The sequence below is a fragment of the Anastrepha obliqua genome, chromosome 6 (genome assembly GCF_027943255.1).
Source record: "Anastrepha obliqua isolate idAnaObli1 chromosome 6, idAnaObli1_1.0, whole genome shotgun sequence".
In the NCBI taxonomy this organism is placed as follows: Eukaryota; Metazoa; Arthropoda; class Insecta; order Diptera; family Tephritidae; genus Anastrepha; species Anastrepha obliqua.
The window spans coordinates 27006892-27026752 of record NC_072897.1 but is presented as its reverse complement, the minus strand read 5'-3'; the positions used below and the strand labels follow the sequence as shown (position 1 = coordinate 27026752).

The 19861-nt window shown below is 34.9% G+C and overlaps 1 long non-coding RNA gene across 1 annotated transcript; it reads left to right on the top strand.

Annotated features, from left to right (window-relative positions):
• Positions 1-3399: 3399 nt before the first annotated feature.
• LOC129249765 (uncharacterized) lies at positions 3400-3684 on the top strand. The gene is made up of 3 exons (XR_008582712.1): positions 3400-3439; positions 3494-3561; positions 3618-3684. It is a non-coding gene; the product is annotated as an uncharacterized LOC129249765 (long non-coding RNA).
• Positions 3685-19861: the final 16177 nt, after the last annotated feature.

Genomic DNA, 19861 nt, shown 5'->3' with positions numbered 1-19861 from the left:
TGCAACCCTTCGATCTACTCCCCTTTCCTATCTACTTCAAAGGATATCTTTGAGGACTCCGACCTTAAATTATTCAATGAATTTCCAATTTCGGAATCTTCATTCTTATCTTGATTTTTCAATTTTTTTATTTTCGCGGTATCTATTTACCTCAGGAAAAGTTTTAGGAGTTAGGTTTTCCGACATATTTTTTTGCAAATTTTTATTATTTTTTTTGTTTCTAGTATAATTTTTGGCAGGCCCCTTCTGACCTTTTTTCCCTACTGGTTTCTGATTAATTTTCTTCACACCGTTTTTGGTATTTCTTTCATTATTTTTCCCTTTTGGTTTATTGATAACATCTTCGACAGACGTTTTAGGACCTTCTTGTCCCGAGGGGTTTGGTATATCAAAATCATCAAGAAAATGAATTTTTTCTGTTTTGTTATTACCATAGATCAACACCCGATTTGGAATATCAATCTTGGCCTCGGTTTTACTCAAGAAATTTATTCCAATTAAGAGATCACTTTCCAAATTTTCAATCTCGTAAAATCGCTCCTGAACTTCAAATAAATTGATATTATGGAAAAAGTTTATGACGGTCGAACCATGAATGGTTCTTACCCTCTTCGTATTTTCTAAAACATTTTTGTTTACATAGAGCCCGGCCCGTATATATGAGCTTGTTGCTCCCGTATCAACTAAGATTTTGAAGATTTGCCCTGTCTTCCTATCCGTCTTGACAATGTAGGGCAAATCGGACCTTACTCTAAAAAATGGTTTTCTCCCATGTTATTAATTTTTTGCACCTTCTGTTGAGGTTGCGTACTTATTTGCGCACTATCATTCGACCTCTTTGGCACAGCATTTGCCTGATAATTATAATTGGTCTGCCAATTATTTCTATTGCCTCTCACCTGTTGCTGGTATGTTTGTACCGGTTTGGGCCTATTTGTGATCTGTAATGATGGATCAACGTCCATTGGCTCTGGACGATTTTGTTTGACCTCATTTGCTTGGGTATTCCTTGGTGGATACCTTAAATTGTTTTGAAAATTCGCACCCCTACGAACGCCCTGAGGAGCGTTTCTGTTTATTGTAATATAATATTATTATTACTATTATTATTACTCCTTGAAAAATTCAATGCGAATTGTGCTCGCATTTGATTGGCATCGAGCTCCTGCGCCTTGGCAAGAGCATTTGGTAAGTCACGTGGTGCCAACGTGAAGAGGATCTGGTCCAACGGAGGGTTAAGACCTGTAATGAAAGTTCGAAGAGCTGTTTCCCTGTTTTTGGTATTAAGCTCCTTTGTAATTGCGGAATTCGTTCCGTGCGTCATTATCGTTTTGTTAATTAATAACGTCAGTTTTTTATTGACCTCGTTGTAGAACTCTATTAGGGTACCAGGTCCTTGCCTAAGCACACTCATTTCCTGTTCTATTATGTGACACGGCCTCTTATCAGCGAAAGCAAAATCTAGCCTACTCAGAATTGCATCGAAATTAAGAACCGTACCGTGGTTCGTTAAAATATCGTTAGCGTCCTGCGTAATTTTGTTACGCAAGATAGTCAAGGCAGCAAAATATTTTTTGCTTCCCCTAGTATACAATGACATTGAATTGTTAGCAGCCTCGCGCCAGCTAACATAATTGTTGATTTTTCCTCGAAATTCAGGAAGAGATTTTATGACATCTAAACTTTCCTCACAATTGATCGTTGAATCTATTGATTCTGTTGCATATTCAGCAACATTATCGGAATTACTTAAAGCCTGCAACTGACGTCTAACTTGTTCTACCTCGCTACGCAGCGAGGCGGTGCTAGCAGCTATAAGTCGCGACACAACATCCATATTGGACGTGCTGTTGTTATTATTTACTATAGACATATCTGCAAATCTACTTCTCAACTCTTCCAGCTTTATTTTTGGTAAAATTTGAAAAATTTTTAATCACTTCTTTATTTTTTACACAATTTTTGTGGTTTTCTTTACACTTTTCACAATAGTGTAATCTCTCGTAACCTAAGCTACTAGGTCTATTGCCCATATGCTATATTTATTCTTAATTAATTAATAATTTACAACTTTTAATTCTTAAAAATTATTTAATTTCTTACTCATTATTGGAAGATCCCTTCAGGTCCAACTTGGTGATGTCGTTTGCTTGCTAAAGATGTTTGCATACAGTGATTTTCCCTCAATTGAGTGCGTTTTACCTCCTTCGCTTTTTTCCTTGTAGAATTATTATATTCTGTAGAATTGCTCGATATTTTGGTTTATTATTTTTTTAGACTAGGATACTTTTTGGTTTTTTCCTTTTTTTTAAATTTTTTCTTTTTGTTTTATTAGGATACTTTTTGGTTTTCTCCTTTTTTTCTTTTTGTTTTATTATTTTTTTAGACTTAGGATACTTTTGGTTTTCTCCTTTTTTTTAAATTTTTCTTTTTGTTTTATTATTTTTTTAGACTTAGGATACTTTTTGGTTTTCTCCTTTTTTTAGTCTTTAAATTTTTTCTCCCTTTTCCGGTTTAGGGGTACTTATTTATTTAATTTATGCACTGCCTTTTTACAGGCTATTATTTGGTCCACCAGAACTTAAATCGCTCCTGGCAGGATCGCCAATTATCTTTTGCTTAAATAGCAAAAGCTTTTTAAAAAAAACATGTGAGTCTTCATTGCACCTCGGATAAAAACTGATCCGAAACTTTATTAATTTCAATATTTATACAGAATCTGAAGCTTAAATCTTAGGTTAGTATGTCTTAATTCTATTGAAAGCGGACCATACGTGATATGTGATGTCCACTTCCTTCATTAGCAAAGTGTCAATGACATGTTTGACACTTTCGCTAATGGTAAGTGCTTATATTTATTGTTTATTTTTTGGGAAGTGGCTTGCGCTATTAATCTATGGTTAATTGTTTACATACTGGGTTAGTGGTGTGGTATAGGAGGTGTTAACTTATAGCTACTTGCCTTCTAAACTTCCTACAAAATAATAGTATTCATATGTTACTACATCCATGCACGTTCATACATTCATGCATATATGCGCGAGCACAGCGCTGCCTTCTTGCTTCCGTGTACTTTTGTCTTTCACCAGTCGATATTCCTAATATGATTCAATTATAGAAGGTTAGGTAAGTAAGCAGCTTTCTCGCTCCCTCTTGACAAATCGGCTCCCTTATTTGAAAACGTGTTGCTTCTTTATAAAAAAAAGTACATGTTTTATGAAAAAACTTTTAAATTGTAGTAAAAATTAAACTTTTGGTGCAAATTATATGGTCGGCAACACCGTTTCCACTTTGACGCTTTGCTTTGTTAATATTCGTTGAAAATCTTTTATCTGTTTGTAAACATTCAAGTAAGTATAATAATAAAAGCTAGATATTTTGTAAATTAATGCCGTTTTTTCTGCTGCAGAAAACCACCGGTTTGTGAATTTTCATACATGTAAGTCCAGATCAGACATTTGTAAAAATTCTTATTAAACTTTTTCATTCATAGGTTTTTATAGCAGCGTTTTTGCAAATATAACAGAGACCACCTTACATACAATACATAAACTACAGTTAGTAAGTTCTGTTAGAATATTTGCTAATAAATTGTGTTTAAAAGTTTTTATTTGTAGGACTTCACAGACGAGCAATTGCTGCGGAAGGTGTGTGTTGAAGAGCTAGGTGGCACAACTATTGTGGTTTTAGAAACGAAAGCACGTATGCGCGTATTTCTACCATTGTCTCATGTGGTGCTACGGACAATTTCATAGGTTACATTGAGCGTGTTGTGTATGATGGTGCAAATACCTGTTTAACATGTGACGGTCATTATGTGCCTAGTACTGCTACCTCTGAAATCAATTTGACTTCCGAACTGGCTATCCACGTCGATACCTTACCCCGTCTAGAACAATATGCTGTACGTAGATATATGCGAAACACCTACACGAGCAAGTCCTCGCGCTTTAAGTCTACAATTACAGGTAAGTTGTAATGATATATTTGTGAGTTAACAATTTTTAAGTTTTTGGCTTACAGGTTTTTGATTTCTGCCTGAATAGGTGCAGCGTTCCAACACCTATACGAGCAAGTGCACCCACATTCCTCATATTTCCACTCCGATTCATTACTGAGACACGTGGTATTGATATACGTAAATTTACAAACAATCACAATTACTAAAAGTGGATTATATTACCAATACCTAAAATTTTTTGATGTATTCGTTTAAGTCTATATTAATACATTTCCCTATTAATATTAGCGACGCAAAGTATATTAAGGTAGACAAATTTCGCAACGTCTTTACGGTAACATATGTATCTACATGTATTGTTATGCACGAAATAAGAAAAAAATTCAACTTTCTGTTTCATCTCATTCCTGTGATTGAGTATATTTTGACCTTTGGTGTATTAAAAGACTTGTACTATTGTAGCAAATTAAACACATTAAATTCCTTTATTATGACTATTTTTTGTTCTTTCCTCCAAAATATACACAAAACTATTGCAAGATTATATATATATATGTATATATAATTGGCGCGAACACCCTTTTTGGGTGTTTGGCCGTGCTCTTCCTCCTATTTGTGGTGTGCGTCTTGATGTTGTTCCACAAATGGAGGGACCTACAGTTTCAAGCCGAGCCCGAACGGCAGATATTTTTTTTATGAGAAGGTTTTTCATTGAAGAAATACACTCGGAGGTTTGCCATTGCCTGCCGAGGGGCGACCGCTATTAGAAAAATGTTTTTCTTAATTTTTGGTGTTTCACCGAGATTCGAACCAACGTTCTCTCTGTGAATTCCGAGTGGTAGTCACGCACCAACCCATTCGGCTACGGCGGCCGCAAGATTAGATTATTAAAGTGTTCCTCCGAAATATTCCTAGTTATTTTTAGAGTGAAATAATTTTCCAGCCGAAAGCCTCCGATGCTAGCGCTGCACTACTTTCAGTTTGTATATTAATTTTATTGTTATGTAAACCTTTATAAAATAAAATAAATTTTCCAAAATATTTTTGTTTACTAGCAGCATTTCCATTTTAATGTAATGAAAATACTCCTTTAGAGACTCCATTTTTTTTACTTCGGACTCGTTTAACATCTAACTAATATTTGTTTTACAACTGCGAACTAACTTAAAACACATATGTACATAAGTAACATCACATAGTTCTGCGTGCTCTTGTGTTAGATAAACATCGAAAATGTTCTAAATAAATTTTATATTTGCTTTAAAAAAAAAACAATTATAAAGGGGGTACGTGGGTACAAAACTCTTAAGTACACTAAAAGAAACCTTAAAGAAAATAGCGTGATATGTTATATATATATGTATATAAGTATATGTATGTGTTAGCAGTAATAGCGACCAGTGAAAGCTGTTCTACTATACTGTCAATTACATACATATTCCTGCAATTAATATTATTGTTTGTATATATATACGTATGCATATATGTTACCAGTAGTAACGACCAGCTCATCACCAATCTATTACACTGTCAACAACACAGTATATATATATTAAATATTACCAACAACAGTAATAGCGACCAGCGAAAACTGTTCTACTATACCGTTGTTAGTTGACTTACCTCTCGAGTGGACGTATTTCGCAAAGTGAACGACGATCACACGAGAGCGCGGTTTTATACCTTCAGGCATAGAGCTTTTGCCTACAGAGCTTATGCCTACAGAGCTTATGCCTACAGAGCTTTTGCTTACAGCTTTTGTGGATTACATAACATCGTGTAGAATGTAATGCTTATCTCTATTTACAGTGTTGCCATTGCTACAGAACTAATACATACTTAATGCTAAATAATACGTATGCTACAATACTTAGTGCTAAATTATACGTATGCTACACAATAGTTTTTCTGTTTTTTTTTTTAATATAGATTAAATAACCAATATACTTAGTTTTTCTCTTAGTACAGGACTAATTAGCTACTTTATGTACTTTTTTACTACCTTTAGGCAAGAAGGGGAAAACATTTTTCCCTCTTTCTCCATCATTCGTAAATGCAGCCCTAAAATAAGGGAGTGTCAAAGCGTCCTTGTCATTACTTATCTAACCTTCTATAATTGAATCATGATATTGTACTTACAAGCGCAACGCGATGGCCGCTTTGCCACCACACATTCTAAAATGTTCTAGAACACAACAAAAACACATACCTCACATGCGCATGTCGCCCGAAGCTAAAATCTAAGCCTAGCGGCTACAAAAACAAAATACATTCGTAGACGCAGTCGCAGCGGCCATGATCAGCGACGGCGCTGAACAATTTAGAACAAAAACAAAAAGTTCATTCATAAGTTCGAGCTCAAATTTTAATTTCATTCATAAAACGAGCCGTTCATATGCCAATTTTCGCGACCATTCGAAAATAGTCAATATTGGAATAATTCGCGTGGAATTAATTGCCAATATTTGATAAATCTAGAATTTTTGTCATGTCGAGTGGCCGTGGCTCCGAATGTACATACGTATGCACCCTTATATGTATGTAAATATGTCTTCTAACTGTTCGACAGTCGCGAGTTAATGCGACTTAGATTCCTTGAACAATTCCAGCGAATCACACATTTCTGTCCGCAAAGCCGCATATATGTACCCTATCATCAAAAAGTACCGGGAATGTTTAAATTAAACAAAATAGAGTTAAATATAAGGCAAATTTATATTATCTCCTTCAAAATATGTCCCGTCTGAAGCAACACACATGTGCCAACGTTTAACCCAGTCCTCCAAACACCTCCGGCAGGCCGACATGGCCTTCAGCTCCTTCGTCGTATTCTCTTTGATCTTTTTGATCGGTCCGATGGCGCGTTATCATCTCGCAAAATCCAAGAATTGCTTGCTCACATTTCCGTCCGTTTGCAACATACAGCATCTCTCAAAGGCTTCAAAACGGATGAATAATATTCTTTATTGACTGTCTGGCCCGATGGAAGGTACTCATGGTGCACTACGCCTTGGCAATCGAAGAAAACAGTCAACATCACCTTCCCGGTTCTTTTTGCTCATAGGGTATACATATCCCATCTTTTCACTGACGGACAAGAAGGCGGTCGCAGTTGTTGTTTTTTATATGCATACATTTTGCGTTCGTTGAAGGTTTGTATATATTTGTATACATATGCGTGTATGCGCGTTTGACTTTCTGGATGCATCCATGGATATTAGAATGTTTTCTCATCAATATGTGTATGTAAGTAGTTCAGATTTGACTGAAGAGATTAAATATAGGAATGCATATTCATATGATTGCCTTTATGGCTGTTTTACATATAAATTAATTCAAAAGAAGTATGAATAATGTTATATAGAAAATAAATTTCTAAATAACAGGTATTAGAAAAATCTGAATACACTATTTTAAATCAATTCTAATTAAACCAAATATAAAAAATGAAATAAAAATATCGAACAAAAAACTGTGTACAGGACTTGAAACTGAGTCAAATATGGGACGATGTACTCCATACACAACACGTATTTCACGATTGCGCTAAACTACAATTACTAATGAAATTTTCTAAATCACTCATTTATTCGATTCGCAGTTTTATATGCACATATTCTGCGTTAGTTGAAAGTTTGTATGCGTAATTATATGCATATGTATCTGCGTATGCGCGTTTGGCTTTCTGGACGGATATTAGAATGATATGAAAAAAACAGTATTTTAAAGAAATTTTAATTAAAATAAACTCAAAAATTTTACCAAACTTTCCTGGTTTGAATTGTAAAAAAAAATGTACAAGAAAAAAAATAAGACTTCAGGACTTGAACCTGAATTAAATACGTGCCAAAAAACAAAACGAATAATTCCATCGACTTTAGCTTCTGTACCACAAATTAACTGCCGCGCGGCCTTCTTAAACGCAAATTTATTCGCTTCGCTGTGGGCATGAAATAAGTCGATTTCCTTAGTAGTGTGCCGAAAAATCTTATGAAATTCCTTAGTAGTTTGGTAAACGCAGAAAAAATCTGAATTCCTGTCCTAGCGTGGTAAGTAAATATAGAAACCCTCCACTTGCGTGGGAAATATCTGCAATCCCCCACTAATGAGGAAAGTTGAATTTGAAAATTCCTTAGTATGAATCTACAAATTAGTACTCGAAAAAAGCTCATTTAACATTTGCTCCTTCTCATTGCATTAACATTCTCTGGCCATACAGTTTATTAACCTTTATAGATAAATTCAAATCTGTGTGTGCATGTATGTAAGTACATAGGACACCAATAGTAATGTCTGGTAGGTGGTAAGTTATCTACTTTTATGCGACATAAGTATTTAAATAAAATAATTCTGAAGTATTTTATATAAAAATTATCCAAAATATGCAAATCCAATTTTCCCATACCATCGTATGTGCTATATTTGTGCGGATATACATATGTATGTACATATGCATGAATATATGTATCGTCACATGAAATCAAAAAAGCCCTAAGTTACATTTTAAAAATTTTACAGGAGAAGCAAACAACCTTTTAAAATGAAAAATAAGGCAAAATTTTTCAATATTTTCTCAAGTTAAGATTATTTTTCATAAAAGAATCAGTATTTGAAGAAAAAATATTACATTTCGTATTACTTACAGATATATGAAACTTACGCCTTCTACAATTAGCAGAGAACGTAAATTCATAGAGAAGGCTCAGGAACGAATGGGCAGGTTAAATGTCAAAACACATCAAAACGAGGGTAGGAAGTTAACAGAAGAGAGTTAACATAGCGGAGCGTAGTCAACAGAAATAAATATAGCGTTTGCATTGAAATGTAAAATGCCATGATTTGGTGTTAGGGAAAAGAAAATAACAGAAGACTTGTACATTTTTCTTTCATGCTTATTTGCCGTCGGCATTTTGCATGCGCAAATGGATTATTTCTTGTGAGATGAATAAATTAATTCTAAGTAACGCAATAGCACCGTAGGCCTAAGTAGCTAGTGTGCTCTATCAATTAGTGTTATATTTCATATGTCTCTAATAAATAATAATAATAATAATTCTAAGTATACGCATGCATGAATATGAAATTTTAAGTATCTTATTGACTAAATTGTATTGAATTTAGGTCTATTATCAAAATTATTCAAATATCATAACACAAAAAATAACTTTGTAAACCATTCATTTACATCAAGGTTTATTATTCAGCAATATATTGTACTTTTTAAATTATTTTATACATATGTATGTATGCAAAAATCACATTTCTCTTTCATGCTTATTTCCCGTAGGCATTTTGCATGCGCAAATGGATTATTTCTTGTGAGATGAATAAATTAATTCTAAGTATATGCATGCATGAATGTGAAATTTTAAGTATCTAATTAACTAAATTGTATTGATATTAAGTGCATTATCAAAATAATTTCAAAATATCCACATTAAAAATTGGCTTTGTAAACCATTCATTTGCATCAACGGTTATTATTCAACAATATGTGTCCTTTTTAAATTTTTATATCCATATGTATGTATATTCATATACTAAATAGATATTATATAACATCTACCATCCATATTCATTGGGCAAAAAAAAATCTTGACCTGCCTCAAAACACAGCTCATATGTATCTACATATAAAATGGTGGAGTTATGGTACTGGATTGCGAATGATCCAGTTAAGTTAATCTTCTCTTTGCCGATGTGAACGGTGTCGTTAAATCGATTTAAAAGTATTATTCCTGGGAGGACTTCTAGGACAGTGGGAATGTGTTGGTTGGTAATCGTAATGCAGTTAGGCGATCGGCTTTTGAGTAGATGAGGAATGCATGTGGAGTTACTGATGTCTACAATATTTTCCTTTGTACAAATTTTAATTTGATTATGTTCTTTACATTTGCTTTTCTTTCCAAATATTTTATTTTGACATCTTATAATTTTTTCAAATGGTATTTTATATAATCTATTACCTTTCTTTATTGCTTTTATTAATAGGAATTCGCAATCTTAGAATTACTAGAGGCTATCTTAACGTTACTGAATTCAAATGCCTCTTCTATATTAGTGAAGGGAGTATTATTTTTCTCAATAATTTCTTTTATTAGTTTCATTTCAACATTAGAAAATATATATGAATTTACAATGCCAACTTTGGCCCAATGTATTGCATAATTGATATTTATGATTTCATCTTTTATTAATTGTAGCTTAAATTTAATGTTCACGGCCATATCATGCTGAACATCTTCCTTATCTTTTAATATTTTAAATATTTTATTTGACACTTCCGTTATATTATTTATTCTTCCGCTCATTGCTCTATTTATTATTAATTGGTTATTGTTATTTTCAAGTAAGTTGTTTATATGGTTTTCTAACATAACGAGATCTTCGTGATCCGGGCTCCCTGTGAGCCATTTCCAGGCGGTACCAATTGCGTTTATGGATCTCTTGTTTACCTTTGGCTTTAGTCTACTTAGGGAACTTTGTATTTCGGACATTTCATGGTGCAAGAAGGGGAGTAAGGAATTGTCGGAAGTTATTTTGTGTCTTATCGTGGAGTTGAGTTCGTTCAAAGTCCTTTGGTATTCGTCTGTGTCTATTGTATGTATAATTTTGTAGGTGCCATTTTGGATTTTGGTCCATCCTGTATTAAAGGTTGCAAGTTGTGAATTTGTATAATCGAGGATACGGAACTCGCCTGTGGCGAGTGGTATTATTAATCTGAAAGCAATAGATGAGTTAAGTTCTAATATTACTCTTGTGTACGGTTCGGTCTTTTTCTGTTATAACTACACTAGATTTGTCTTCCTTTACTATTTTGTATCTGTTAGTAAGTTTTGAGCCTAGTCTTTTATTTATTCGCACGTAAATAATGTCACCTGGCAAATATGTTTTCATTGGGGTCATCTTCCGATTGTGCACTTCTAAGTCCTTTGCTTGTTTTTTCCTAAGTGCTTCGATATTTTCCTGCCGGGCCTTCTCGTACTGGTCGGGATTTGTAGAGACCCTGCGTCCAAAAAATATTTCTATCGGTTTCTTCCCTGTTGTCGAGTGGACTGTGCAATTGTACTCGTATACCGATCTGTCCAAAATTTCTAGGAATGTTCTATGGATTCGTTCCGCCTTTAAGCAGCGCGCAATTTCTGAGAGGGTTGAGTGGAACCGTTCCACCTGCCCGTTAACTGTGCTTGCGTAAGGAGGTGTCTTGCAGATTTCTATCCCAAGTTGATCCTCCAACATAAAACATAAGGAGGCTGAGTTTAATGCTTTTTCGTTGTCTACTACTATCATTTTTGGTACGCCGAATGCAAAAATTATCTGTCTCAGAGGTTCCCTAATATCTTCCGAAGCTCTGCTTTTTATTACTCTAGCTTGAGCATATTTGGAAAATTTGTCGACTGCAGTAAGAACTAGATTTTTCTCTGTGTTATAAATGTCAATATGCACTATTTCACCGGGATATTTCGGAATGGGAGTTTCAAGCAACTGTGGCTTATTTGGATGCCGGTCGTATTTATTCTCCTTGCAAATTTTGCATTGTCTGACTAGAATTTCTATTTTAGCACTCATTTTTGGAAAGTAAAATTTTTGTAATAGTTGGATTTTATTTTCCTGTGCATTCCTATGGGCGCGTCTGTGTTCTTCTAGCATTTCTATTTCCTGTCTGGCTTCGTCTGTAAGGTCCTCGAGTTTGGTTTGGGTAAAACGTATTCTGAATTTAGAAAAATGAAGGGGGTATAATCGTTGGATTCTTCCCATGATTGGCTCTGAGGTAAAAAGTCCGTTTATTACTGAGGGATTCAAATAACGTTTAAGAATTGAAATTAGATTTTGTTCATCGTAATCTTGTTGATTAAAAATGTGTCTATGGTATGTGGGAAAGGGTATTTTGAATTGGTAACTATTTTCGTCGCTATTTAGGAGCCAAATTTGGTTCTTGAAAGCATTTATAGGTCCTTCTACTGCTGGGATAAGATTGTGCGCCGAACTTTCGTCACTATGTTGCGTTCCTGTCAATGAATTGATTTGTGATACTTGTGGCGGTCTTGAGAGTGCGTCGTTGGTTTTTCCTGGTTTATAGATTAGCTCGTAGTCATACTCTTCTAATCTAGCCTTCCACCTTTTCATCTTACTGTTGTGGTTTCTGTTGCTTAGGGCGAAAGTGAGTGGCTGATGGTCCGTAACGATTTTAACCTTCGCGGAACCGTAAAGGTAGTTCCTCAAGGAATTCAGCGCCCATACTATCGCTAGCATTTCTCTTTCATTTGCTGCGTAATGCTCTTCGGCTTTAGAAAGAGTTCTCGAGATGAAAGTTATTGGTTTGTCGTTTTGCGATAGTACGGCTCCAATTGCGTAATTGGAGCCATCTGTTGTTAACACAAATTCTTTAGAGTAGTCGGGGTATGCAAGCATTATATCTTTACCAATGAGTGATCGTTTAAGTTTCTCGAAGGAATCTAAGGCGTCTTTGTTCAAGGTTACCATGACTTTCTTTGATTGATTCTTGGACACTCGTCAGCCTTCCCCCCTTAAGAGGACTGTAAGGGGTTTCGCGAGCTTCGCGTAGTCTTTGATGAAGCGGCGATAATACCCTGAAAGTCCTAAAAATGATCGGAGTTCTTTTAGAGTTTTAGGTATTGGAAACTTTGCTATTGCGTCAGTTTTTTGTGGATTTGTTTTGAGGCCTTTTTGGGATATTATAAAACCTAAAAATTCCACTTCTGTTTTTAGGAATTGACATTTGTCAAGTTGTACTTTTAGATTTGCTTTTTCTAACGTATCGAAGATTTGTTGGATGTCATTAAAGTGGGTTTCCTGATCTTTACTAAATATTATGATGTCGTCGATGTGCACGTAACATCTCTTTCCTATATGGTTCCTTAAGATGTCGTCAAGAGCTCTTTGAAAAATTGAAGGAGCGTTCTTGAGACCGAAAGGTAGCCGGGTAAATTCGTATTTACCGTGATTTACCGAAAATGCTGTCTTCTCTATATCCGATTCCCTTAGAGGAATCTGGTGGAAGCCGCTCTTTAAATCGAGTACTGAGAAGTATTTATTTCTTCCTAAGTGTGCTAGTACTCCATTTATTTCGGGTATAGGATATCTCTCCGATATAGTTCCTAGGTTCAATTTTCGATAGTCAATTACCATGCGAAATTTCTTCTCTCCTGAAGTGTCTGGTTTTTTTGGTACTATCCATACAGGCGAATTGTATGGAGACTTGAAGTTCTTATTATACCATTTTGTAGCAAGTCTTTGATTTGTTTCTCTACTTCCATTTTCAGTGACATAGGGTACGGATAAAATTTGGTGTATATTGGTGTGTCCGTGGACGTCCTTATGCTTCCTTGTACTTTCGTAGTGTATGTCAGTCTTTCTTCGGGTTCGGTAAAAAGTTTTGGAAAATTCTTCGCAATTGCGTTAAGTGTGGTCTTCTGTCTGTCATTTAGGTGGTCAGTTTGTATGTCTATTGTGTTAATCGATTGTATGGTTTGCTGTTTTATTTTAATCCTGACTCTATCTTGTATTGTCATATAATTGTATTTTGTGTGGATTACCGCCGAAAGTTGCTTGAGGCTGTCATTGCCTAAGATGCCGTGGAATGACTTTAAGGAGGGTAACAAAAAAAATTTAATTTTTAGATCGGGTATTCCGAATAAACTAACGTTGGTGTGGTGCGTAATTTTTATTTTTCCAGCTATAGTGTTGGCAAAAAAGGGTTGGTCATTTGGGAGAGAATTGGGTACAATAGAGGGTTGCATATAATTGTTGTTTAAGCCCGTATCGATCAATATTTTTGAAATTCCTCCTTCCTTCGTTTTACATTCAAAATATGGAAGTGAGGAGTTTGCTAATCTAAAAAATGGATGTCCGAAAAATCCTCTGCAGCATTGTCGTCTGTACCGTACTGTTCGAGAGTTTCTCGCACGTTATAATTGTCTTGTCTAATTTCGTCGTGTTGATTTGCATATTCCAAATCTTGTCGGTATGCAACACTGTTGCATTGTTCCGCTTCTATTTTAAAGGTTCGTTGTATTTTTTCCATATCTTGCTGGGGAGGTGGTGGTCTTTTCCCGTGAAATGCCAGGTTTTGTGGTGGCCTATTAATGTAATTGACCCTTCTCGTCTGCATGCTCTGGTCGATGTCCATTGGTTCAGGTCTTGGCATAGGCTTTGGTGCAAAAGGTCTAGGTGGTGGCAGGTGTCGAGGTTGAGAATTGAAGTTTTGTTGTTGTGGGAAAAAATTCTGGGGTCTTTGCCAGTGCCCTTGTTGTTGAGGTGGGATATAGGAGGGTGGGAGTGTTTGTCTCTGCATTGGTTGATTCCAATGAGCAAGGTGTGGGTAAAACGGTTTCGGTACGGCGTGGAGCTGTGGGGGGAAATTCCTACGTAGATTTACAGGTGGTTTCCTACTGACGATATTTGCTCGGTAGGTTTGATTCTCCAATTTGAGGCATAATTGCAGAGCCTCTGGAAGGTCTGTTGGTTCTCTTATCCCTAGGAGTCTCGGAAGGTCACCATTGAGACCTCTAACGAAGGTGTCCAACGCTTTGTTTCTATACGTGTCTACAAGAAGTTTCCGGGGTTCCGATCCGGCTTCTAAACAAGAAATTTTGTTCAGGATCAGAGAGAGGTTTGAATAAACCTTCTGATAATATTCGTGTATGGTGAGATTTCCCTGAGTCAGTGAGGCCATTTGGTACTCTAAAGTACCTAGATCTCGTTTGTCGCCGTAATGCGTTGTGAGACAACGTGAAATCGCGATCCAATTTAAGGGTGTGCTGTAGGATTCCAGCACAATGTCTGCTTGGCCTGTAATTTTGTTTCGTATGGTGTTTAAGATACCAAAGTATTTATGTGAGCCTCGCATTGGCTCGTACAGTTGTAGAACTCTATCTACACTTTTCTTCCAGGATCCGAATTCACCTGGGTCCCCTGCAAATTCTCGCGAAGAACGCACAACATCAGGAATTTTGTCGAGTTCACTGATACCTTGGGGTCCTATGTTAACAGGTTCGTCTACCTCGATAACGTTCCTAACTGCTAACCTGTCGTCTAATATTCTATTGACCACTTCTGTTATTTGCCTAACTATGCCCCTATTCTCTTCATTTTGGAGATTTGCATTCGGAGGGATTTGACCTAGAACCGGTGGTCTTATTAGATTACTTGGATTACTCATCTTCGCAATTGGACGCGATTATTTACGCCTTATAATTCGGGATAATTTAGATAACGGAAATGTCAAAATTATTTTTCTCAAATTTGTTCAAATTTATTTTTCCTCGAATTATTTCCGATTATTTTCGGTTTAAGACTTGGATTTAAATTTTGTCTTGATCCAGAATTTGATTTCTTTATCTTATTCCTAATTTTTTTTTTTTCAAATTATTTTTAGTACACTTTATTTTTGTTGATTAAATATTTTCCTTTAATTGTTCTTGGTTTGAACCTTATCTAATTTACAAATTAGAACTTTGGTTTTGTCTAAATGTTACTTATTTACACGCTTTTCGTACCTATGCGAATTTCCGTGTTTAAAAAATTAGTTAAAATATTTTGGATACATAACTCACTTCTTATTTAATATCTCTAGTTATTAATTTTATTATTTTAATTGAACTTAAAAGGTTTAATTTCTCTTAATGTACTTAGTTAATACGCTGACTTACAGTAAAAGTAGCATTGAACTACTCTTCCCTCGCTGGCTGCACGGATGAATTCCTTTTTGGTCGGCTAAACCTACTGCGGCTCCTGCTGCAACACTTCAATGCGAGGTGGTCTCCGGACGGACACTAGAGAGCCTGAGTCTTCTGGGAATCCTGTATGACCAGTCGGAAAATAGGATTGGTGCGGTTGGGAAGTCAATTTTAGTTTCTTCCTTTCGCATACACTGTTTTATGATAGCGCGAAACACTGACACTATATTGGGGAATTTTTATATTTTTCCCTTTACACTTTTTCACGACTGGTCCCTGCTCGGGCGCCAGTTTTTAATTCGAAAGTCGAATTTTGTTTTTTAAAAAGGGTCGGAGCTAATGCACCGCTTTATTGGACTCCAGATTAAGACTAAAAGTTTATTTTCACAATTCTATTAATTATAATAAGTTTTACAATCTTAATGCAAGTATTGCATTTTTATTCTTTGGATAAATTTACAATCTTAATGCAAGTATTGCATTTTTTATTCTTTGGACAAATTTACAATCTTAATGCAAGTATTGCATTTTTTATTCTTTGGAAAGAATTGCTCAATTAGTGCCTGCAGGTCATTGTTCTGTTATTTGCATTTCCGGCACGCTTTAGAAATAAATTGCTTACCTAATGTCGACGACTTGTTTGTGTTATTAAATTAACAATTAAGTAAAAGTAGCAAAAGCAAAGGAAAAAGAGAAAATAAATGTAGCGCGTGTTAACTTACATATGTTGGGACAATGTACATATGTACGTAAAAGTTTCTATTCTAAGCAAAACAATGAATATTCGTATATACATATAACCGCACATACTTACTTTATGCCTCTACATGTGTATGCTTCCAAAACTAAAATTCTAAGCCTAGCGACTACAAGAACAAAATGCATTCCTAGGCGTAGCTGTTGCCGCCATGATTATTTACCCGCGACGGCGCTGAACAGTTTCAAATATTAAAAAGCACAACAAAAACAAATTCATTGATAAGTTCGAGCTCATATTTCTACGAGCAAAGTACTTTCATTCATAAAACGAGCCGTCCATATGCCAATTTTCACGACCATTCGAAAATAGTCAATATTGGAATATTTCGCGTTGAATTATTTGCCAATATTTGGTAAATCTTGAATTTTTGTCAAGTCGAGTGGCCGCGGCTCCGTACATATGTATGCATCAATATATGTATGTAAATATGTGTTCTAAATTCTCGACAGCAATAGCAAATCGAAATATTTTTTCTGTCGCAAGTGCTCGCAGCCTCATATGTATGTATGTATTTATGTATATGCGTGTTTGCTTTTGCACGTCCATATGAACGATTTTTCATATGCAGATATTCATTTGATTTAGCTGAACGAATATATTGATTTTGTAAGGAAATCCTGTCGAATTAAATTATTGGTATACATATGTTCATTTAAGTTAAGAAAATTGAAACATTAGTTTTTTTAATTTCTATTTTTTATTTTTACCAACAAGTAAGTTAACTACTCATATATAGTATATATATTACAATACTATAAATAATAGGTATTTATTGTACATTTCCTGAAATGAAAAAATATTGATATTGACATCGATTAAGTTATTGCGATTTACCTGATTTTTAAAACACTAATCTCAATCCATCGTGATTAAGTGAAAATTGTAGTGGTTTAAAAATCTAGGCTCAGGTGCTACCTGAAAAAGAAGATAAAAGGAAAACCTGAAAGATAGAGAAAAATCTGAAAGATGGAGAAAACCCTGAAAAATAAAATGTTACTCATCACAATTTGATGTAACGCTATACCATTAAAACCATTTTTGGAAATATAGTAGGAAAATACATACTTCCACTTAGAGCACAACCCTTTAACCATAAAAAAACAACATTTGTTCCCTATTCTGCTTTGACGTTGGCCTTCCCCATGGTCCACAAACCCATCAATTATATCCCTACTTTTATTATAAGTGTTATATATTAAGTAAATAATAAATTGCATGTGCGTTCTGTGCCGGACATTTTGCTAGCAATTTTGCTTAAATTGTTAACGACATTGGCATTGAAACCTGGAACAACATACCTGATGGGGCGCCAACGCAAAAGAGATGATTTGTGTGGTAAACAAAAACCTAGATCGTTACGCATAAAATAATATGCTTTTGTGGACATATAGTTCAAATTTTGTGCCAATGCCTTTTCGTCCTCATTATACCAACCTTTTTCGGTACTGACGATCATTTTTGCAAAAGTTAAAGCATCGCTGTTACAACTTTCTTCCGCAATTATTGCACGTTTCAACAACTCAGAATATTTATTTTTTAGGTCATTATTTTCTTTTTCAATCTCCTCAATACGTTTATTTAATTTGACCGCGTTGCTCTGATAATAGCGAGCAGACAGAGCAAACCGTTCGCGAGCCTGCCTGTTTTCCTCTAATATCGAATATTTCTCAAACTCTTCCAGAGTTAAATCTTCTTCTACTTGCTTAACTACCCTACTATAAGTTGCAGTGACGGGCGGGCAAGCCCAATCAGAGCCAGCACTAGGCGAGCGACTTCTATTTACTGGCTCTAAATTGAAGCAAGGAAAAGCCCCTTTCAAGAGTTTATATTTTGTAACCAATGTGGGTTCAAAATGGCGTTGGCAAATAAAAACCCTGTCAGTGCTTGACACTTGCACGTTGCAAGCCAAGGCCCAATTCTTACGGGTCTCTTCGTCCCTAGGAAACGCAAAAAGTATAAATTTATCCTTAGGCACGCAGCTATCGATACAGCAGCTCCTTTTTTTCTTTTTTTCGATCCACTTGTTCGGTGGAACATCATCATAGCCTAATTAAAATTTTTATTTTTATTTTTACAAAATTTAAATTGAGGTATGTGTATTCAGTATAATCATATACATATATAAAACTAGAACCCGCACCCTCCGGGGATTTATAGTTTTCATCTAACATCTCAACCAAGTTTAATTAAATAAATCATTATACTTGGCCTAAAATTTCCCATACGGCATTATCCTAAACCCGATCTTTTAAATTCAAAAGTTTTTTATAAATATGTAAATAAAATAATGAGAAAGTGCTCATTCTAAATAAATAAATCCCTTCTCTGCTTTCTATTTCATGCATGCATGCATGGATGTGTATATTAAGCTTTTCAATAGGCACGAAGTATTAAAAACGACATCCAAGCATACGATTATCAGTTTATGTATGTACAGTGAACCAAAAAGAAACTAGGACACTAATATTTAAAAAAATATTCACAGATTTATAACTAACTCCGTTAAAATCATAAGAGCTTTTCAATATTTGGCGCAATTTTTATATATGTACATATACATAGGTATACATTTATCCAATCAAAATCAAATCTAATGCAATCATACATTTTTTCCAATATTTGGCGCAATTTTCATATACATATGTAAACCTAACATACATATGTCCTTTGCTAATATATAATATGTATATAAACATGCATACATAAAATTTCGCGCAATTTTCATAACTTAATTACATACATATGTCCTATGCTAATATATGTATATCAACATGCAAACATACAATTACGCGCAATTTTCATAAAAAAAACCAAAAAGAACAAATCTGTAAAGATGCAAACAAATCATATGGACATATCAAATGAACAAATCTGTTCTGTACGCAAGCAAATGTAAGCTAATGTAAACTACATTTTTTCACACTTGCGTATCACTCTTCCCTCTCATTTCTCTGCGGCAGCCATATTAATTCATTTCCTACTGTTAACTTGTGTTGATTTCATTTTCTTACCCGTATTTCGTTAGAGCCCAAAATGAGGAACGGGCCGGGACTGCGCCTTCTCTATGAATTTACGTTCTCTGCAATTAGTTTTTTCTGAAATCGAAAAGGGCGTAACTCAAATAGAAATTTTTTTTTTTGGTAATTTTCTCAAAATATTTTGCTTATTTCTTGCATTAAATTGATTATAACACCGCGTTACACACATTCTGTCCTATGAACCAAATATACTTTTTCGGAAAGGGGATAAAAAATAAAAATACAAGTGTATCGGAAATTTTCATGTACACGTTACAATTTTTTTTTTTGTATTTTATAACTTTAAACGAGCAATTCTTGTATGCACATCTGTATAGCCACACGATCTCAGGATTAGCTGAACGGATTTGAATGAAATTGGGCACACAGATAGTGTATCACATTTCTAGACTTTTCACCTAGG